The sequence below is a fragment of the Corvus cornix genome, chromosome 7 (genome assembly GCF_000738735.6).
Source record: "Corvus cornix cornix isolate S_Up_H32 chromosome 7, ASM73873v5, whole genome shotgun sequence".
NCBI classification, from domain to species: domain Eukaryota; kingdom Metazoa; phylum Chordata; class Aves; order Passeriformes; family Corvidae; genus Corvus; species Corvus cornix.
In genome coordinates, this window is record NC_046337.1 from 28,369,173 (window position 1) to 28,392,607 (window position 23,435).

Genomic DNA, 23,435 nt, shown 5'->3' on the forward strand with positions numbered 1-23,435 from the left:
TATAATGCATAACTACAATCATAAATATCAGGTGGAGCAGCCAATTCATTCATGCAAAATACATAAATAGAACAGAATCTCAATGAAATACAATAGCAACAATTTTAAAAAATTGAATGACTGTTAGGTGACGTGTTATTTCTAAAACCAATAAAATTACTTTCATTAATACACAAATTTTGTATTTTTGCATTACATTCTGCTCTTTTTTGTTACAGATGATTTTTAAAATTCACTAGCTCTGTTGATAAAATTGTACAGACAGATTTCAGGCTGGCCTCCTCTCTCACATCACTGAGAGTCAAATCAGTCTATCTATGATATGCAGTGCAAACAAAATGCTCCTCTCAGCTCCCCTGTTTTGTGGAGTTTAACAGCCAGTCTGAGAGGAAAATAAAGTTTCTTCACATCTCCTGTCTACTTATGTCAGAAGTAGCATTAAGGTGGTCAATACCGCACTATTCCTTGTTTTCTGCGAAAAGCTCTCAGACAGTCGGCTTCCTAAGCTAGGTCAGCAGAGATTAATATCACATTAGTAAAATATCATTCATCATTGTCATTGCAAAACAAAAAGGCTTTAAATATTTCTTCTTCATAGGTGATCTCTGTAACATGTATGTGTGCTCCTTTTTTTTCCCCCTCATTCCTTTATACAGTCACAGATACCTTGACTCAACTGCAAATGTCCGAGTGCAGGAAATACCCGCTCGGGAGCACAGCACAATAGGGTCACAAGAAACTGTGAAACAAACAAATGTAAAAATAATAACAAAACCCAAACAACTGCATCAGAAGGGATCTTTGTTCCCATACACATATTTGTATAAAAAGTTTATCTGGCAGTGGTTCACCAGCAGGCAGTAATCAGCTAAGATACCTCTTTGTAATTTTTTGTTTCATAAATAATACAGGAGTTTACTAACAGGAAGTTTGTGGGAAGCAACAGTAAACAGTCTAGCAATCCATCTGTTATTGCGGAATGCAAGAAAGCTGAATCAGATTCTGTGCAAGTGGACTATTTTTGCTGGTGGTGCTAGCAAAGATGTGTGGGAAATGGGCACTTAGAGTCATTGTTAACATGAACTCTTGTGGACGTCCTTTCTCCCTCACCTTGCGGAAAGGAATGGCTGGGTGCAATTTCAGCAAGAAGCCCAAGGACTTCTGTGGCTACAGAGCAGCTTGTAATAAACCTGAGCAAAACAGACAAGGCATTTGTATCAGACGTGAAATATTCAAGTGACAGTTACAAAGGGACTTTTGCTTCCTCGAAATCAATCGCAGAAAGTATGACTTCTAAATTAAAACACTCACAAACTCCTGTTAGCACCTTCCTCAGCATCAAGATATTTATCAGGAAGAAGTTGAAGGGTTGGAGGGAACTGGAGTAGGAAGAAAGGAAACAAGGAAAAATAAGGTAATGATGGAGGTTGTACTGACAGACTTTCTGTGCCAGCACAAGTAGAGAGTCAAGCAAGGGTGAAAAAAAAGCTAGTATCTTTCCTGAAGACAGACTGTTCTGCTGGCATTGGTCCACCCTTGATATATTGCTTATGAATAGAAGGCTAGAAAGAGAGCGGGGGCAGGCGTGTAAATTAGTCACTACTACTACAAAAGCAAGCTTTCTTTGCCAGCGGCAACGCGGTGCCTCACCTCAAAGATTAATTTGTAGCACTGAAGTGTATGTCCAAGACAAAAAGTTGTGCTGCTAAATAAATAAGAGTCAGAAGCCTAAGTATAGGATTATACCCTGTGCTTACTAGGAATTACTTAGTTTTTACAAGCTAACAAATTCTGCTTATTCACGGCATGTCTAAGTATTACACATTGCACTTGGTTTAGAAGAGACAGTAAATACGCAGAAAACCTCTGTCCAAAACAAAACCTGATAAAAAGATGTACGAAATTGTCAAGAAACAAAAATGTCAAATTGCGGGGCATGGTATCAGCTGATGGTTGTGCGCTGAACAACGCCGGGGCAGCGGCGCACGGCTGCCTGCGGGGAGGGCAGCTCCAGAGAGATGCTCTGAAGTATTTACAATGGCAAAGCGAAGCGTTTGGCCGCCGGCCGGCCCCTCACGGTGCTGCCACACGCCGGGAGGCGCGCGGAGGCCACGGGTTCGCTGGGGCGGGGGGTCGCCGGTCCCGAACAGGGGGAGCCGCGGCCGCTCGACCCTTCCCGCCGGGAGCCGCTCCCGCCGCCTGGCAGGGCCGCCATCTGCCGGGCGCTGCGCTGCGCTCCGCTCGCTCCGCAGGCCGGGCCGGCCGGGGGCTGTGGGAGCGCGGGCTGCGCGGGCCGGGCGGCTGAGGGACCCTGGCGCCTCCCGCGGCGCTCTGCTGCCCCCTGCCGGCCGCCGCTCGCACCGCGGCCCCGGCGCTCTGAGGGGGCGGAGCGCGCGGCCCTGCCCGCCCGGGAAAGCCGGGATTCCCCCGGGAACACGGGAGCCACTCCGGGCCCTGCAGCGCTCTGCTGGGCTGCTGGCACTCCCCGTGCCACACAGAGACGCTCCGGAGCGCGGCCCTCATGGACAAGCTACACGTTCTCACCAGGTTTGCCTCCGTTTGGGCTGGGAACATCAGGACAGCCAGTGAGGGTTTCAAGGCTGCACTGTCTGCAGCGTAGTGCACACTTCGGCAAACGTGGTTTACACGACAGCACTGCACCACTGCCATCACAGCTGATACTGACAATTCCGTTATTATTCCTCAAAGCAGTAAAAGACATTATCGAACGACTGGTAGTGCAATCCTATGCAACAGGACGATGCTACTTGAGCAGGGCTGTGCAGCCAGATGTGACCCACTGTGGTCCCTTCCAGCCTGACCCGTTCTGAGAGTGTGATTCTGTGAACTGCAGTGGTTACCAATGCTGCATCCTCTACATCAATGACTCCTGTACAATGGCCAGTTACCTATTTTTTTTTTTTAAGGACTATGTTTTTGATGATTTTCACTCAAACTGGTAAAAAAGCCTGAAAATCCTTATTTTGAAAAATCAGCATCTGAGTCTGTGTTGCCAGTGACTTCACAGTGCCATCCTTTCCTCACACAAGCACCCCAGAAGTAAATCACAAAGCACCATCACTACTGCAGGTCTCCCATAGGGGCACACCAGGGGTTTGGACACTGACACAGCAATAGAAGTGAACTTGTCAAAATATGTGTCAAAAAGCTGTGGCACGGCTTCCTATGACTCCAACTGCACCCTAGCACTGGCAACATCAAGTGTTTCTAGCTTCTTGATTTGTTGGGGTTTTGTTTTGGTTTTTTGAGTGCGGTAAAACCTACTGCTCCTGACTGGTTCCTGCCAGCATTCACCTCCAAGTGACAAAGCTCAGCTGTGTGACTTTTTTGCTTTGATACTCTTTCTCTGATCATCTAAATCTCACCCACTTCTGCACAGTTCAAGAGATGTGCCACTGAGCCAGTTTTGCACCAAAAAAAAAAAAAAAAGAAAAAGAAAAGAAGTTGCACAGTAAGAATTGGTGTAATTTTGTAACAATGGTTTTTTGTATTGCCTGTATTTTGCTCATTTGGTTAGAGTAGGGCTTGTTTATCTCTGCATCCTGATGGGATTGATTTCAATACTCCTTAGTGTACCAGCACAGCCCAGGTATTGAGTGAGGTAGTTATCATGGTCTGGGGCTCCACCTAGGCACACACAGCCTCTCTGCAGCAGCTCACTTGAGCATGGCGTGCACAGATGTGCACAGTTTTTCTGTAGTCAGAATGAGACACAGCAAGCTTAGGAATCCAGTGTTCTCTGTCACCAGAAGCTGCCCTGGTGAAGGGTCCTGATGATACTTCTGGGTATCCACTGATCTGCATGTTTCTGCAACCCTGGGTACCCAGCAAAGCCCATCCAGCCAGCATTTGATGTTACAGACATTCCTGCACCACAGGAATTACAAATGTGAACTAGCTGCAGGCTGGCAAAAGGGTCCCAACACTGACCAGTCTGAACACAAAGCCTTCCTTCCATCCCTCCCTCCTTCCCTCCCAGCCATGCCAGACACATTTTGTCTCCAGACTGCCAACAGAAGGATCTAGCATTGGGTGCAACTTGTGCCATTACTTATCTAGATTTCCTGGCAGACAAGTTCTCCAATGGATCCAACAGAATGAAACAGATCCAGCAAACCTCATCCCTTTCCTAAGGTTCTAAGGGAGAAAGTGGCATCTCCACAAGCATGCCAATTCTTCACCACCAGAATGCTGATCCCTTGGTTCACCCTGACTGCAATGAGGGGCAATAAAACAAAGGCTGTAGTAGTTGGTAGAAAACTGGGATTCTTACCACTTTTGGTTAGCCTGCCTTAGGTCTTTCCCTAGGCCTCACCTCCAGCTAAGCTAAAATAAGGCTACTTCATGGTGTCCTTTTACATGTCAATCCTCTCTTTCAGACACCTTTGCTCAAGCTGCCATTCCCCATGAGAGTCTCTGCTCAGGTTTATGGCCCTGTTGTGAGCCCTCAGGATGCCTTCTCACACTTTCCGTGGGAGTCAGTGCTCCTCCCAGCTGTAATCCCTGCAGTACCTGAAAGCAGGGACTTTCCACAGGGGCCAGCAGCTGTGTTCAGGGCTTTTATGGAGCCCATGAGAGCCAAGCATTTCTCTTTAAACGTTCAGAAGACAAAAGTGAAGTACATTGGATTCCCTGATGCAAGATTAGTTTGTCATCATAATTACAGAAGTGGATGGTCAGACTCCTCCTTGCCAGAGTTCCTACACCTAATGGAGGTACACTAGAGGAGACAGATATTCCTAGAGAGATGGAGTCTTAGACTAAGTCCAGTTACCTCACTTGGATGAATCAATCTGTATTTTATACCACCCCTGTTACTGCTAGTTCTCTTGCATTTGGAAGTGAACTCATGTTGAAAGCCACCAGCCTGTCAATTAAAAGTCTTATAGACAGGCACCTTAGAAACTGATCCTAGACTGGAACCTTTGCCCAGATTTATTGAGTCATGGTGGTAATTTATTTCCTCTTTACCAGGGGAACTCCCTGTCTCTATAGTTACCTTTTCACTCCAGTTTTGTGCCCTGTTCAGTTACCTCATCCTTACTGTTTTCCCCTGTTCATGGTGACCAAACCCACTTTATGGCTTTGAAGCTAGTGAGGATAATTTAAAACACTTGTGTGTGGATGCATGCCTGCATACACCTGCAAGCACACACACCCATGATTAAAATTCAGTCCAGGAGGAAAACTCTGTGAACAGGAAATCCCAACACGGTGCAACACATAACAAAGCAAAGCCTTACCAAAAATGCCTGGAAAAACAAATGTTGACAGGGCATGATCCAGAGGTTGGAAATCACACAGTTCTCCTTTATAATGCATAATATAATTCTAGACAACACTGGGTAAAACTGATCATACAAAGTCACAGCATGGGGAGAAGCAGAAGAATCTACAAGACAGATTGTAGGCTCATTGAGAACTTTTCCCAGGAAGGGAGTTTCTCCCACAGAAATGGAAATTTGAATTAATGGCAAGTAAATGATAAAGGAAAATTGCCTTCATGGTAATTTCCGTGGAACAAATGCAGTAGCTCTTGTTGGCATGTGCCCTTGAGGAACACATGCAGTTTTACTGGGAGAGAAACTGAGGGATCAGATGCTCCCTTCACTCTTGTCTGCTCAGCTTGTTGTCACATCCTTGTTGAGGTCAGCTCTTCCTCCAGCTTAGTCCAAATCTCTTTGGCAGTGATTTAAAATCACTGGAATTTTTTAACACATCCAAGACAAACAGTCCCAGAGAAAGGAACTGGGATGGACAAACTACTGACATACTTGCTGACAAAAAAATAAATTTTCTTCAAAAATGGGAATGCATTGCTTCCAGTTTGGTTACTCATAGAAAGTGCTGCTGGGAATATATCAGAAATACACACCTACATGTTCCTTACTCTCAAATAATGGCAAATACAAATAGCACTAGAGGTGATGTGCACTGATGCATATTTTCTCCTGTTGGTGGTATAGTTCTGAAGTAGGAAAAATCACATTGAAGATACAAGACATCTAAATAGGTGATGTATTCATAGAACTCAGTGCTTAAAAGAAGACATTGTGTTTTATCAGGAACAAGAAACCATTCCTAAAGAACAAGCTGAGGTCATCAGTGTAGTGTCCCTCTGTGTGGTGTGAAGTAAATACAGGACAGAGTTAAGGACCTGTGATGGGCATGCCCAAACTGTGCAGAACTACCCACAATCTACATGAAAATCGTGTGTCCTCAAATAAAGACAAAATTACCTGAAAGACTGCAACACAGTAACAATAATTTTAAATGTTCATCTAAGAAATATTTGTAACTAATTTTGCTTTAAAACAGTGACATTACTAATACAGTAGTTCCACACAGAGCCTCAGAGTTAAAAAAAAAAAAATTAAAAAATTTGCTACATCTTCACAACTTTGAGTTCTACTAAAGGCCATCATGAGCCAGTCTTTGTGATGTTCTCTCTGGAGAATTTTTCCAGCCCTAGCACTCTGAATATGTTTTTCTGTCTTTGGATACTTTTCCTTCCCAGCCCCTCTCATTACATGCAATAGTATATATGTTTCAGTGTGAGGCTATTGTGCAATGTTCCACAAATCACATCTTTGAGACAGAGTCCTCAGCTTTCTTCTTATGCCCTTTTTTTTTTTCCCCTGCTGTGTTTTGAGAGTATCTCCCTCTATCTGCAGTTGCAGTCGTGTCCACCAATAGTTCTGGTATTTCTTGAAACAGTTCTGATTTCCATCTGCTTCATGTCTTCTCTGTCTACATAATAGCAGCTATACCTGCATTTCTGCGTGCTGCCCCTCTTTGTACGCTCTTATTTCTTGCCTCTCTCACTCCCAAACCTCTGGGAGACACCAGGTACCAGCTGCTTCTGCAGGTGACCCTGTGTCGCTGTAAAACCGAACGTGTCAGTAACAGTACCTGTGCCGATCACGAAAGAACAGCAAACATTCTTGCTCTTGAGAAACGAGTTGTGAGACTTCCCGACGCTGTTCCAGGCTGGAACACGAGCGTCTCCACCGAGACCCCTGCAAGGCGCAAGACGCGAACCAGGGCTGTGTGTGCCGCCGCCGCCGCCAGAGGGCCCCCGCGGCCGCCGCTCCCGGCACAGCCGCTCCCATCCCAGCGCGGGATCAACTCACGGGCACACGGGAAACACCCCGCGCGGAAGGTGCGAGTGACCGCTGGAGGAACAGAGAGGCTTCCTTGGCAGATGATGGCACTTTGGAACTCGCAGAAAAAGAAATGAACGGGGGGAAAGGAGTGGACAAGCGGGTGTGCGCTGCAGTTACAAATAAGAGGAAGGACGTTCCTGATGGGGAACCAAAGCCCTGCTGACGCTTCCACAGTGTGTCTTTAGCAGAATCCAGCATGTTAGTCGGCATGAACAGAGCATCCAGCATGAGTGAGGCTGAAATGACCCGCATCTCAACTACATGTCAACCAAAATGCAGACTTTACAAGATGCTGTTCTTCATCTTCATCCCAAATTTTCAAGGAACTGATTGAAAAATTTCTCTTAAGAGAACTGCAAGATTTAAACAAGTCATCTTCATTACTTGCAATCCAAACCCCTCATTTTTAGTATATATGGGGAATCTAGGTATGTATTTTCTCATTGCTTCAGCCTAAGAAAATGCACCAAACAAATGCTCCAACATTAAAGCTTTATTCATTCCAGGATTTGGCAATACTGTATAAACCTCAAGTCAATAGCTGTAAGTGAACTGCACATGTTTCTCACAGTACATTTAATTAAGCTCCCAAAGGTTTTAATTTTAAAAGACTTTTTAAAATTTTTATGTTCTCCTGTTTCTTTCTTAATATAGACAGGAAGAGTTCTTTGTATGGTCTGATGGGAATATCTACAAGAAAGCACTAGAAACTGCATCTCCAAGCACCTTTCTTTCCCAGCTCAGTCACCAAATTTATTTCCTTCATTGGTGCTCAACCAGCTGCAAGGTCTGAGAAGTGTGTAATGCATTTTCAGCACAAAAAGTGTCATCTGTGTGGATTTAAAAGTTGTGTGCGTATAAAAATAATAAAGTTCAATGATAATTTGAAGCAACCTAGACAAAGGAAACTAGACAAGGAAGAATTCAGCAGCTCATTAAACCTTTTCAATGATCCCACTAAGTAACTGCTCCCAAGGCTCAGTCACGCTCCCGGGAACAGAGGAAACAAGTCTACAGGGCATGGATTGGTACCCATCCCGGCTCTGTTTATCCCATCATCAGGCAGACAATCAAACATGAGTTACCGATACTGCTTGTGCACAGCATATTTTCCTTCCCCAGGGAACTCCTCAGCAGAGGGGACTAAAGCTGCCCCTGCTCCTTCGTTACCTCTTCAGGATCCAGGCTGCAGACAGGGCAAGCAAGAGAACCCCTCCATGGGGTGTGACACAAGCACAAATTGCCTCAATGGGAAACTGTTCCAGCCAGGAATTTCAAAATAATCACAAACATCCACTACTTTCTTGAGGTTGTATTTTCCCAAGGTCATCATGATCAGTGTTTTTCTTGAGAAAATATGTAACTTTCAAAGGGCCAAGTTAGATGTTATTGTTACAGTAACATACAACGTCATTCTGTAAATAATGACAAATTATTTTGGAATAATTTTTTGTCAGTGAAAAGCAGCCAGAATGCATGGAATCTGGCTCCTCTGGAAAAGTAGCAAACATTTGCTTTATGTTCCACTTTCTTGGTGGGGGAGGGGGGAAGCTCCTTTTGTAAAGGTCAAAATTTACAGGAGGATAAGGAAGGCTTAAATCCCTAAAATTCAGCAGGTTTAACTCTGTCCCTTTTAATTATCTGAACTGTATGAGCTTGATCTTGCCTGACACCAAATTAAGGAAAACTGAAACCAGATGGTGTAACTGAAGATTTCTATACTGCTCTTTAAAGCAGCACCAACACACTTGAAGAGAGGTAAAACGCAGTTATGTGAGGAAAACACCAACAAACTGCAACCTGTAAGTGAGAAGTTTCAAAGCATTGAGGTCTTTGGTGGCTGCATAGTAACAGTGACTGGCAAACGCAACATACTCCGAAAATAAATTCCTTTCTCCTTTAAATTATCTTTGGATTTTTCGTTCCCATCTCTTCCCCTTTCCACCAGCAGGGGTCTCACAGACATTAAGGCACAGTAAGCACTCAAAATACGTGTTAGGTTGGGTTTCTTTTTCCAGTCGGAGTTAATGAAAAGTCTTCCATTGCAAGACATCGTAAAGCTATTTCAGAGATATTACTCTATCAATAGCAAGTTGTCCCTATTTAATGGAGCCTTGGAAAGTACGCTGTCGAGTTAAATTTGTACCCACATTTAAAAAAGAAAAAGTTTAGCAACCCATAAAACTAGTAGGAATGTTTACACTATTTAAAAATATTCCAGTCAGGACTACAGCTATTAAACAAATCAGCCTGTTCCAGAGTGTTTGAAGCCCAAGCACTGAAACACTACATACTCAGGGGTATAATTTGCCTTTAAACACTCCTTTGAAAGGAGATGCTCTTTATGGTCCAAAAAAAATCCAGTAAAAATAGCTGGGGACAAAGCAATCTCCTGAGTGGGTACTATAGATAGGGGGTTACAGGTTTGCAGGGTGAGATCCTAAGCAGGAGTGGTGCTGGTTGTCATGTCAGCTGAGGACTCTGATTATGATTTATAAATTTGCAGTCACTCTTTTAAGGGCACTTTAGGCCTTCAGGATATGGAACTGGTGAAGAGCCATGGCTCCAGCAAAGTCAATAGCAAAAATTCTTCAGTGCAGATGAAGCAGCCCTACTTCTTTCATTTCAAAGACTGCCAGTACTCACATACAGAGACTTTATTAAATTGCTTGCATAGTACAGCCAAATTATGTTCTAATAGGTAATAAATTCTTCTCCTTTTTTGGCAAAATCCCTTTAGAGGAACTTAGCAACTCAGAACTGGCTCGAGTCCCTTTTCTGCATGACACTTCTAAGTATTCCTAGCTGCAGGGCACTAAATCCCTCAGCACAGGGCTGATGGTGAGGCATACTTTGAAAAGTGTCTCTCATGCAGTGTCCTTGTCTTTCCAAAGAAGGAAGCAGGAAGGTTTCCTCCCTGACAGTCATCCCACTGGAGCCTGAAAGTCAGCCCAGATACTTTTTAGGAGCTATTTTACAGGGAAAATATGACACCAGTTCTTTTAATGATACACTGTAAGAGGAGAATACACCTCAGCTTCTCTTAATGTTGTTATTAGATTTATAAAATAGGGCCTTTAAAAGCTTGATTATCTGTGCTGCTACCGTAGTCAGCAACCAAGACCTAGCATACATTGGAAGGTCACAGAAGAGAACAAGAGAGTGTCATCTTTAGAGGGGCTTTAATCTATCATAAATATAACCAGCACAGCAGAAATGTTCCTTATTACCCTCTCCAAAACAGTGTTATCCAGAAGAAATGGAGAGAATTGTGCTGCATCCATTTGTGTTACCTGTTCACATCAATGCAGTTACCAGATTTAATGATTTGTTTTCTGGCTCTTCACAAGTAACTTCTTCAGAGGACAGGGTTCCCATCCAGTTGAAGCTCCTTGTCTTTCTGTCCCTGTATGTCCTATAAAACTGCCCCTCCTGTTCCACTGCACCACATATTGGGAGTACATCGGCAACAATGTGAAGGTGCCCTGTAGTAATTTACAATTATAAAAGCCAGTGTATATAAAATAATAAGTATCATATATTGGTCTGATTAATGCAGTCTTGTCATATTGATTTGTTTTCTTAAAGGCCTGTGTGGGGTGTGCACAGGGCCAAAGTACTTCCTACTGAAAGGTGGTTGTAGTCAGGTAGGGGTTGGTCTCTTTTTCCAGGCAACAACTGACAGAACAAGAGGACACAGTCTCAAGCTGCTCCAAGGGAAATTTAGGTTGGATGTTAGGAAAAAGTTTTTTACTGAAAGAGTGATAAAGTCCTGGAATCGTCTGCTGGGGGAGATGGTGGAGTCACCATCCCTGGATGTGTTTGAAAAAAGAGTGGACGTAGCAGTCAGTGCCATGGTGTTAGGGCATGGCTTGGTCTTGGTGGTCTTGAAGGTCTCTTCCGACCTGGTGATTCTGTGATTCTACTGATCCCTTGTGGGTACTTAAGAGTAGCTCCAGTGGACACAGCATTTGGAAAGTGGACTGGAGACGTATGTGCAGACCACAGGAGTGCAGCAAGTTCTAAAACCATGGCAGAGACTGCAAACACCATGAAATTACCACACAAAACAAAATGTTTTCTTCCTTGTGGGAATTTCAGAGCAAATCTGCAACCTGAAATGCATGTGGAACTCCATCCTGGTTGTCCATGAATTCTCCTAAGAATTAAATTCCTTCTTTGTCAGAAACATCTTTGATGTCCTTTAAAAAAAAAAAAAAAAGTTGAGAAGAATGGTATTTCCAGAACTCCAGAGAGATAAACCATGACAACAGCCCCAGTGGCTATGTCAGGCCCAGTCACAAGTCTCAGGGCTATGACTGGGCATACAAGCAAAAGGAACCAGCAGTCGAACTGAAGAGGACCAAAAAAGGAGCCTTTCCAAGTGGCTCACTCTAAAGGATAAAAAAGGAACTTGCATAGATAGCTGAGTTCTTCAGAGCACTAATGATCTCCTCTGTCTGCAACCCTGCTTTGGAAATGTGAGCCAGCATCACAGCATGTGGGCAGAGGACTCTGGACAGCTTTCTCATGACATATCCCTGGCAATCCATCCATGTCTCAGCAGTTTCCTTGGTCATTATCCCACTGAAACAAGGCACAACAGGGAACATTGAACCATGTTGGAGATAACAAGATCCAGACTGTGTGCAAACTGTTCTTGTGACATAGAAATTCCAGGATCCAAGGCCACCAACAAAACAGGGGAAAGAGACTCCTTGTTTGGCAAGCAGATCTTGCCTGAGTTTCAGTATGGAGGACACAAATCAGATTAAACATGTTCCTGTGCTGTTTAAGACAAGAGTTGTGGAACAGCACTAGAAATGTGCTCAATATCCACTCAAGAACTTTCATCGTGGATATATTTAACACCAGATTAGATTTAGGGGGATTTTTTCATACATAATTTTGCGCCTTAGTGGAGATATAGCCAAATACAGTGAGTCCACAGGTCTTTAGCACTCCATACAGATTGTCTCAGATCTTCCTGCACATCGGGTGAGCATAACAGCCTCCACCTTTCTGACCCGGGATCTCCAGTCACATACAGTCCACAGCCTTGCAGGTATTAACAGAGACAAAGCAGTTGTTACAATTCCAGACTTGAGTTCAGCTTGAGTCCCCACTTGAGCTTGTTCCATCTGTTGCAAAGATGCATTTGTTTCTCAGTAGCTCAAGTACACACCACACCTGTACATCCTGTGCAGTGTGAATGAAATCAAACAGACCTGCACAAGAGCTCCTATCGGCTGGGTCTCAACTACTCAATACTCAAATAATAACCCATTTAAAAAGCAGTGTTTTCATTTTAACATGCAAAATAAATAAAATGTTAGCTAATGCTACTAAAAGACAAAAATGTGATTTCTATAACTTCAAAAATCTCAAGCACCTAAAAGTCATAAAATGCATGTCTGAAAACATCAGTTCTCACAAAGCCCACATTTTTAAAAGCTATTAAAAGCACATACTTCATCAGAACAGTAATGGTATTTGCACACCATTTTATCTAAACTCAACACTACATACTTTCTTTGCTGTGAAACACCAGCAAACTCTTTCTCAAGAAGCAACAATCAGCACTTTCTGAAAAATCATTGGTGAGAGGATATCACATCCCTAACAGCAACTTGTTAAATCCACTGATCAGAACTGAAATTGTAAGTCAACAGTAATGGTCTTATGTCTGAAGGATATGTTTAAGCTGCATGAAGTTACAAGTCTTGCACTTGATCCCCTATGTTTGTTTTCTGTGAGAAACGTAAGAGGGACCACACTGTCACTTTAGCAGGCAAATTGTTTGGTTGGGAATTACTGATCTACCTCAATTTTGTTCCAGTTCAAAGTTGTTCTGGAATTTGTTTCAGCTTTCCTTTTTGACCCCCAAAAGAGCAAGATATTTTCTCTTTATACCTAGCTGCCAAGATCCAAATTTGTAATTTCTGGGTTTCCCTGGTTACAGCTGGTGATGTCATAAATTTACTAAATGGTAGAGGGAGATGCTATTCTCTGTGCAGCCATGAAAGTCTGGAAGAGAACAGCATGCTGGCTCTCTGCCCAGCTGCCAGCAGCATTCACCTTCTCTGCCTCCTCAACTCTGTATCTGGATCAATTCAGAGTTCCCCTCTCTCAAGAAGGCTTGATTCCTCTTGGCAATGGGAGTGGAAGTCATAGAAATTATTTCTACCATCTCAATCTTGAGCGCTTTGTGAGCTCAGTTTGCTGAGAATTGTTTTCTAAGCAGCTTTTGTATCTGAAATGACACTGAGTTTTCTGTTTGTCACCAATGTAGCTGTCAACCTGCTCAGAACTGGCAGTGAGCTCTGCTGCAACACACACAGCCCTGCTGTGAACGGCCACCGCTGAGCTCCTCTGAAGGGCCGTACCCATAGCAGAGGTTGGCAGCTGGTTCCTGATCAGCCTGGGTTATTCTGCCCGCTGCTGGGTCAAACAGGATGCAGTTGAGAAATGGAGGAACAAAGAGAGCAGCTATGACATTCTGGTGTCTTACCCGGAGAATGACTCCCAGAAAACATGCGTATTTCCAGCAGCACAATGTACTACTTCACTGGAAGTTTCACGCTATTTCACAAAGGAGTCACCTGCAAGCATTACAGCATATGCATGAGAGAAAAAAAAGCTTTCCCATCATTCCCATCATTAAATACTAGGAGATAAAAGCAACAATCACAGAATGAGATTAATAAAAATTCTTTTGTTTGTGTGCTGCAGTCACTTACCTCCTAGTGTGTACAGGCAATGAAACTGGCATTCCAGTCCTGAGATACGGCTTACAACTACATTGAAAAGAAACAGGACTGCATGTTATTCTTATAGATTAGGCAAAGCATTGTGGATTCTTATTCAGGGCATCTCTCTTTGAGGAAGAGGCCAAGGAAAGAGAAAGTTAGGTTTTTTACATAGCTATCAGTGTGATTTGAATGTGATTTATCTAATGCTTTCAAAGCAAGATCCTTCTTGATCCTTCTAGACACAGTCCCCTGTCATGCTTCAGCTGGACACCTCCAAGCAGATGAGATAAGGGAATCCTGTACATAAAAAAAACAGGAGGCATCTGAACAAACATAGTTGCCCAGGACTGAGAGACAGAAGAGATTTTATATTTTTCAAGGTCTGTACTCCTTGTAAGCTAAAAACAAATCTACCAGAAGCAGATACAGAATTCCTGTAGCAGTTTCACCAGCACTCTGCAGAGATAACATGTGTCTCTAGTTTCTGCCTGCTTTGGAGTTCTGATGTATCTAGAATGAGGAAACACCTGTGCACAGCATGGCAGAGCTGTATGGCTCAGGCACCAGAAGCAAACCCAGCTCAGGAGTCTGTACCTAGCTATGTGACCTCTAAGTTAATCTTGTCATCCAGGGCTTTACTATGGGAGTTCATTGTATGGATAATTGTCCCTGATGTTATTTTCAGAGTCAATGCATTGCCCGTCTCCAGACAAAGCACAGAAGTTTCACTGGTGATCCCAGCTCAGCCAGAGCACATGAGTTACAGGAAAAAGAAAGAGGCGTAGGTGAGCAGGAAGATAACGAGAGCTTCTCTTTCTCCATTTCATTGTCCAGATCCAGTTTTGACAACTAGCAACAGAGTAGTGTCTCACAAACTCTTGTCCCAGGGACATCCCAGGAAAGATTAAATCAGAAATACTGCTCTTGTCTACACTGAGTGTCCCTTAAAGTTTGGTCTAAAGGTTTTCGAAAAGGCTCTCCATCTGACAGCTGGTGTCTCTTCTTTACCTCTTCCTTCTCCTAAATTGACCAAATAAGGAGTTTGCTTAGGATTTCATCAGCACAAAAATTAATAAAGAAAAATTACTTTGAGAGATAAGACCCCCATAATTTCTGGTTTTGTTTATATCTCTTTAGCCTAGAGCTTAGTTCCTGCATGAACCATAAGGAAAACAAAACAAAACACCACAAAACCCAAAGTCCCTAGACAAATAAGAGGAAATCAGAGCACAGTGATGAACTCTACAGCACTCCCTAGAAAAGATACCTAGGAAGAATATTCCTGCTAGAAAAGCAATCATCTTCACTACTGGTACAGAATGAGAGAAAAGAAAGCCCTAGGCTGAAATTGGTATCAAGCTTATTTTATTAATTTCTTTTATTAAATCATAAAATATTTGAAATCATTAAGAGGCCAAACTGGACAGTTGAGACCAATTATTCAGGAAAATAAGACTCTTGGAGAGGAAACCTCCCCTGAATATTAGCAAGAAATACAGGCCACTGCCCCGTTTCAGTCTCACTGGGGATATGGAAGTATTGTTGGTATTTTTAGCATTTTCAGCAGTAATGGCTAATGGACATCTCTAAACAGAAAGCAATTAAGGATTTAATATCCCACCAAAATGTTTTGTTAGCTTCTATAATAAACACTGAAGTATACCTGCATCTTAGACCCAAGGGCCAAATAAATATATAATGATTTCATTATCTCTATGAAAGGGCGAATTTTATCTGCTAATACAGCATTAAGAGCAATAAAGCATGAAGTGCATCAGCACGTTAGGCTTAGAACAAGATAATGTCATATTTTAACATCAAGTGTCCTTACAAAAGGTTAATGAAGTCAGGTTGTGCTTTTCAAAATAATTGTCAAGTTAATGTTTAATGGTGTGACACTGGTGACATTGGAATGCAAGAGCAAGGGGTCACATAACATTAAATAGCTGACTAAGACATATTAGTTCTAACATAAGATGTGTAAGCGATGCATAAAATCTACAAGCACATATTCATATGTTATGTTTTTGTTTTTAAGGTGATACTGGCATGCCCCATGGTTTACAGAGAAGAAAAGCTGTAAGAAAAATAGATATCTGTAACCAATATAGCCTTTTTGCTTCTACCAAGAACAGGAGATTTTAATTATAAGACAGTGAATAGTGTTATCCTTGAGAAGAAAATACAGAATACTTACATGATTTTAGTATAAATTAAAGCCTGTGGCTTTTCTTGTGCAAACTGCAAGATTTCCAGTGATAAGTGCAATTGATATCTTGTGGCTTTTTAGAAGGACATCCAAAAATCCCAGATGTTAAAATGTGCTGTCTTCACCTTTATGTAAAAGGTAACAGCTTGACAGATGGTGCTGGCTGCATCTTCCTTATCACCTGCAATAGTGGCAGAATGTGCAGAACACAGATATGCTCTCCAGTGGCCACAGTGTTTCCAATTGTATTTTTACCTTAGGGGCCCCTTATTTTTTAACTATTCTGAATGAAAGAGATTTTAAAGCTTCATTGGTACTCAGCAAAAAGGACACCATTCTTCTGTCCCAAATAACAGTGAGAAGTGGATGGAGGCCCACTGAAAAATACCATCTTGGTGAATTTCTGAATTGGTCTCTTGAGGTTTGTGAAGCTGAGATGCTTCATATATCTTCTCATCCAAGGGATGCCAGATGTACTTAAGTTTGAGTTTTCTCATTTTTGTGTTTTTCTTCAGTGAGCAGAACTTAACTCTTTGCTTTGCTAGCATAAAATGGCTTTTTTCATGCATTGTGCTTGGTATGAAGACTGATACCAGCATGACATATCCTGCCCTCCAGGAACAGCTGTTCCATACAAAGAGGTTCCATTAACAGAGCCAAATGCTGGGATGTGAATAGAAATCTGTTCCTGAAGAGGTAATGGTTGAAGTGACACCATTCCCATCGGGAACCTCATATCATCACAAGATCTTTACTCTAAAGAGACTTTGTCATCATTCTCTTATGGTTCTGTCTCCATTTTCCCTCACTCCATCTTTATGTGTATCACATATCACAACCCTTGATACTTTGAGATCATTCTGTCAGGCATGCAATTACCCCCTTGTCTATGGGCAGCGTGTGCATTCAACAGTTCACCTTGCAGGGAGCCCCAGGTCCTGCTGCTATGTGGATAAACAGCCAAGTTCACACAGGCAGGCAGGGCGAGGCTTTCCATCCTTCAGTGACCTGCTAAGGAAGGACCTTTACTGTAAATCTCATTCATACTCTCTCTCTCACACACTTAAAATGGCTTTAGCCAGTGGCAACTCTAAATGCACTCTAACGTTTTGACATCAAAAAAGACTCACTACTACATTGCCAATCCACTCGTGAGCTCACACAGCAACAGGGCAAGTTCAAGCTCACGATATAATTACAGCAAGATGTTAACTAAGGACAGCACAATTCCTAACGCAAACTTTTATTTTTTATTGTGCTCTGAGCAGTGGTATTCACAACCAGTGGAGAAGTTTTTAGAGGAATTGACAGCTGGATCTTGAGTAAGCGTATTTCTCACTTCTGTCCAATATTGCATTTCAGCATGATCACATTGTCTAAACTCTGCTGAGATCTCAGATCACCACTGTAAACCCCCCCAAAATGAAACTGAGCTGATCACATCAAATACCACTACTGATTTCCTGTATACCTGCCAGTGAAAGCCAGGCAATTGCAGGTACTTCTGCTCCAGAGCAGTTGGTGCACACTGCAGATGTGCAGGAGATTTAGAGTCCCCAGCACCAGCAAGAAAATTTAGCTGCTCTCAGCACTGCGTTACACAAGCTAACCTTGAAGAGCATCTGATACATATAAAGAAGAAATTAGCCACGGGAATTTTTAAACAACCAAAAATCAAAATAACAGTTAAACCTCAATAATTCCCATTTGTGTCTGGGAAACTTGATTTTGTTAATTAACAAATAGCAACTGAGTTGCAATGGGAGCCTGTACTTCACCATGTCCTAACATATTATTTTTATAAGGCCATATTACATTTTCCTACATCATCAGTATTTACAGCCACAAAAACATGAATAAACTATGAGTTTGCCCTTATATGTAGATATATAGCTCTGTGTGTGTGTGTGTATGACATACACACCAACATATGTACATTTCTTTAAAACTTGTAAAGCTCTACTCTGAACCCTCGAGAGTGAAGCTTTTATTGCACAGAGCACAAGATATTACAGCTGTCTGCTGTAGTGTCATTCATGCTCCAGAAGAGACACTGGACAAACACAAATAGGAAAATGTCAGTAAACTAAAGCAGGACATTGTTCTGCTGGAGGAAAGAGTGACTTTCATCACTAATTGTCATTAACTTCCAGCCTTAAGTGTGCAAGGAGGAACCAACTCTCAATTATTTCACTTTTAGGTGCTGGCATGCATTTTCCCCTGGATTGTTGCCTAGGATTCTTGTCCTTCCCTCATACCTGCCACCACAAATTGGGATTTACTCCACTCAAGAAAAAACAGGGAAAAGAAACTTAGGCCCTCCATTTGTTTTTCATAAAGAATATTTGCAGTCACTCCTTACCCTTTTATGATGACAAAGCAATCTTGGAATTTAACTTGATCAGCTCCTTCATGTTCTTCAAATAGTGACATTTGGCACAATTACCATAAGGAAGTTTAAAAAAGAACAGGAGCAGTAATAACAACCATACTCTGAACTTCCTTCTTTTGATTAGGAAAATGTCTTGTAGATGTCAACAGCTAAGAATGTCTTGTAGATTTAATGCTTCTTTTAACTGGAGACCTCAAAAGGCCATATACATCACAAAATAAGTCTGACAAACACTTTTGGTAGTGAGGAGCTGAGCAGACTGCAGGCAGAACTAGAACCAGTAATGCCCTTGAGTGCAGCAGAATAACTCTCAGGAGCCCACAGCAATATTATGAATACATCTGTGCTGAATGAGATGCTGTCAAGATCCTAAAGCTGTTTTGAAGCAGACATGGTTTTGCAGAACAGGAATGTTACTAAGTTCTGTTTTCCATTTTATCTTAAATATTATTAACATGGCTTTACTCACAATGATCAAATATTATTGGGATAAAGCTCTAACGCTGGCTAAATTAAATATATAGAATATATAATATTCATTGTTGACCCTCGTGTAACAATTTGCATCATTTCTAGGTTGCTGGTACTACTGTACCAAGAGTTCATTTAAAATAAGTAACAAAACCTCTGAGCAAAAATGTATTCATGTATCTGGAAAAAAAAAAAAAGAAAAGTAGGAGAGCAAAAATTCCAAAGAGATAGGTTTGATCAGGTTGCCAGCAATACCCCATGCCCCAAAACATCTTAGTGGAGATGTCTGTTTTTAACAGCAGCCAGTATCTGATAGAGGCCGATTTCATCCTCACCTTTCGTGTACAAAAAGGATGAGGAGAAGAAAAAAAAAGAAAAGAGAAGTCAAAAAGAAGAAAAGCAGCTGACACATCTAGTGTTCTCTTTACCATAAGAAAGCTTATCTTATTTAGGTTTTAATTGAATTGTCCGGGAAATGATGCATGAGGGGAGGTTTCCAATCAGTTCTCTTGAGGAACTCAAGATTCCCAGGAGGGTGATGATGAGCTGAAATGATGGGTTATGGTCGGAGGCATTGTACACACAGACAGGAAGAACAAACCCACTTCAGCTAAAGACATCCAAAACGTATAAGCCCGAAAGTGCACTTAGAAACTATTAGCCTGGAAAGATGCCTGTTTCAGCAGGAATGACTTGTCAGGGGAAAGCAGCCACTTTAGGACTTTTTAATCAGTATTTCACAACTGCTGTACTGTAGGCATTCCTCCTGGCAGTACTACTCACTTGGCTGCCCATATGCCTGATTATAATGGTTGTTTCTTGGTCATACTACTTATTAGTCCTATAAGGCAGCAGCCTTCCAGCTGCATGGCATATGTAGCCCACAGGCATATACATTTAACATATGCTGTGTCTTGTCCTTTACACTGTTCCTATTAAGCCAACACAAAATGAGGAGACTGGGGCTGCTCTGTCCTCTTAGCAGTCAGTATGTCCAGGAGCAAGAACCAAAAAGCTCCCAGTGCTGCAAGCCTGGCCTGAAGGATTAGGAACAGTAAGGATTAAACACTGGCATGTGTCTAACCAGACCTTCATGCTGAGTGTTCTTGCCTTTTCCTTGTAAAACACCTTTTTTTTAAAATCTACTTTCTTCTTTCAAAATGAGAAGTGCTCCAGAGCACTCTCGTAAAACTCATTCTGAATAAATACTCAAAGACATTTTAAATTAGATCACATCACCATTGAGCCCATGAGACTTACCAGAAGGTGAAGTAGAGATGTAAGATTTACACAAGCAATTCCTGATTTATACCCATTTAAGTGACAATTAAATCAAAGCAGCATTTTTACTCAAAGACCGTGTCTTACCTGGCCAGCTAAAGAAATTGTATCATTCCCTTGGTCATTCATCGTCAGTTTTGAATTTGCAGTTCATCCAGGAGACTTGCATTCTGCTGGATACTGGAAATAAGCATTTGGTTGTGGAAAAACTCCTTGCTACTTCTCCAGTGAGTTGCGTAGAAAGCTTCTAATACCACCATCCAGTATTTACTGTATGCTTAGCTTGAGGTTAAGCAATGACACAGATGCCTGTCTAGTTCATAGAAATGAGAAGTGGAAGCAGTTAGCCACCCCTAGCTTCTCTCGCTAACATATACACCATATATATGTGTGCCTACACAACAGAACCTGCTGCATTCAAAACACAGATGACCCAGTGAGGCATAGTCATGTATTGAAACATCTGAATTAACCATCCTTTTCTGAAACAGCAGGTCATGAAGCATTACTTTGTGCTGGACATTAAATGGGACTTGAGCAACCTGACTTTGATGCTACAATGTGTTTCCAGTTTGTGGGTATGGATTAGGTGGTTTTCCACTGATAGCTACCCGTAGTCTGCACAGGGAAGGAGTCCTATCTCTTCAACTGTCTTCCCCAGAAAGGTGTATGCTGTGGTTCTCCATTTCATGATAACTTGCAGTTTCCCTCCTGATAGAGCAGTGTATACAGGCTCAGCATTACTGAGGAGAATCAGTCTTGGCAAAAGGGAAGAAAAAAAGAGGCTTTCAATAACTGATTTTTTTTTTTTTTAGCAACTTCAGAAGTTCTGGGAACAAAAGATCCAGTCTGGCTATACAATTGTAGAACTAGAATGCAGTTTATGAAAGTCTGCTCTCATCAGGAGCTCCGAATCTCCTCTTAAAAGGCTAAAGTCCTCTAAGTGCTGGTGACAAGCAGCTCTTTTTCTTTTCCCAATGTCTTTTGGCAGTCTTTACTTCCTATTTGAACCTGGGATTAATGCCAGGCTGTTTCTGAAATATTCAGACCTGTAGACCATTTGTCAAACCTCTAAACCACGGTACAGCAGAGTGCAGAGAACAGGATAAATTTAGCCCATGCTGAGTCCCACAGCTGGATTCCTCTGTGATATCCAGTGCCTTTCATTTAAATCTAACTCAGGAATCTCTATATTCCACCATGACAGAGGCTGCTTCCCGGAGACACACTGCCTCTTTAAAGGGGAGTCCTGTGCTCCTGGTGAAAAATCATAAAGCAGGAACCACAGAAGTCCTTCATGTACACTTTAGCTCAAGCCCACTCTGGATTAATCTTTCTTAGCTGAAATGGTGAAAGGGGTGGCATTTGGAAGGTTGGACACCACCTGTGTGGTGGTGTCAGGGCACTGTGAATGACAGTGGGTGTTCCCAGGGGGACCTATCCTACCACCCCAGCCAAGGACCAGGGAAGCCTGGGAGCAGCTCCAGCAACTCCCTGGGCATGGGGATAGGACAAGGCCAGGCCAGGATGCACCCCCAGGGTCAAGTTCAGACTTGGTGCAGGAAACCAAGATCAGACACAGTCCCAGAATGGCTGGGCAGGGCCTTGGGGATGGAACTGGGCTTGGCAAGAGCCATGGCTACACCGAGATGGAGATCAGCTTCCTATGGCAGCACTGGTGCAGGGGCTCAAGTGGGGTTCTGGCCCATGGCTGGGCTGAGGAGAGGCCCCAGGGGAGGCTGGGCAGGGGCAGGGAGGGCCCTTGTTAGTGCCCCATGGCCCTGACAGCGTGGAAGTCACACCATGTGGTCTTGGAGCTGTCACAGAGCAGCTGCCTGACACAAGGCTGAAACCATGTTTGAAAGTCTTAAAACACAGGGAGGACAAAACTGTATGTAAGTCTCTAGCAGGAAATGAAGAGGCATTTGGGTTTGGATTTTTTGCTTTTGGCAGGCAGAGGGCATACTCAGCCTAGACCTAAATATAGCCTTCTGTCTGCTTAGAGGCTGTTTATTCTTTCTGTCTCCTGACACCAGTACACACAATATTAACTTAACATGCAGCAGATGCAGCACTCATACAAAATCATACAATCTGTTTTGGAGAAATCAGTGTGCTGGGAGTGCAGGACTGGCCAGTAAGAAGCCACAGTTCCTCCCCAAACACCTGAAACTGGTACTGGGTACTGGGAAGTAAGATGTTCAGAACTCGTTGAGGCAACTGGGATGACTGATCAAGAGTTTTCCACCTGACTGATTTTTCCAATAAAAAGTCACAGACTCTGCTCCCCTCCAAAATGACTTTTTTTTTTCTGTCAGAAAGTCAGAACCACAGCTCCCTGCCCAGCTTCCTCTAAAGCTTTTGCAGTTTTATTCCTGCCTCCAGGAAAATGGAGTTTCTTGGATCTCTGCATTTAAAATAACTGCATGGAAAAATTAGCAACAATTAATGTGTCAATGCAAAAGCATTATTTTCCACACAGAGAGACTCTGCTGTCAGTGATTAAATTAGCAGCCTTAATCTTAGGTCACACATTCATTAAAATAATTTTATTAGATATTAAATAGTGCAGGACATATATCCTCACTTACTTAAATAACTATTCATCTGCTGGAAATTTGACAGATCCTTAATTGTTAGAACTGAACTATTTCACACAGAAGACTGTCCATTTGCTGGCAAACCTGTTACTGAATGCAGTGAGTCAATTTAAATATATACTGTATGTGGCACTCAGAGAAATATTCACTAAGATCACTTTTTCTTTGCAATATTGTTTTTCTATAAGCAGATACACATTGAGTCCCCAGAGGTGGGGTGGGTGCCCCAGATAGTGGGGTCCTTAACATCCCCAAATGACTTGGTCCTGGGAGTCTCTGTGAGTCATCAGTAGCCAAGCTGCCAGGATCCTCAACCCTCCCAGATCCTGGAGTCCTTGCCTTTGGGACGTGGTGGTGATGCTGGAGATGCTGACCCAGCTGAGGCTGCAGTTGCGGCTGTGGGATGAACCCAGCCCCCATGTCACCATTTCACAGCCAAGTGGGGCACAGACAGGTGATGGGGTTGGGGCACCAGGTGATGCTGCAGCAATGGCTCGAGCACATCACAAAGGACACTGGGGAGATGGAGGAAAGAGGCACACA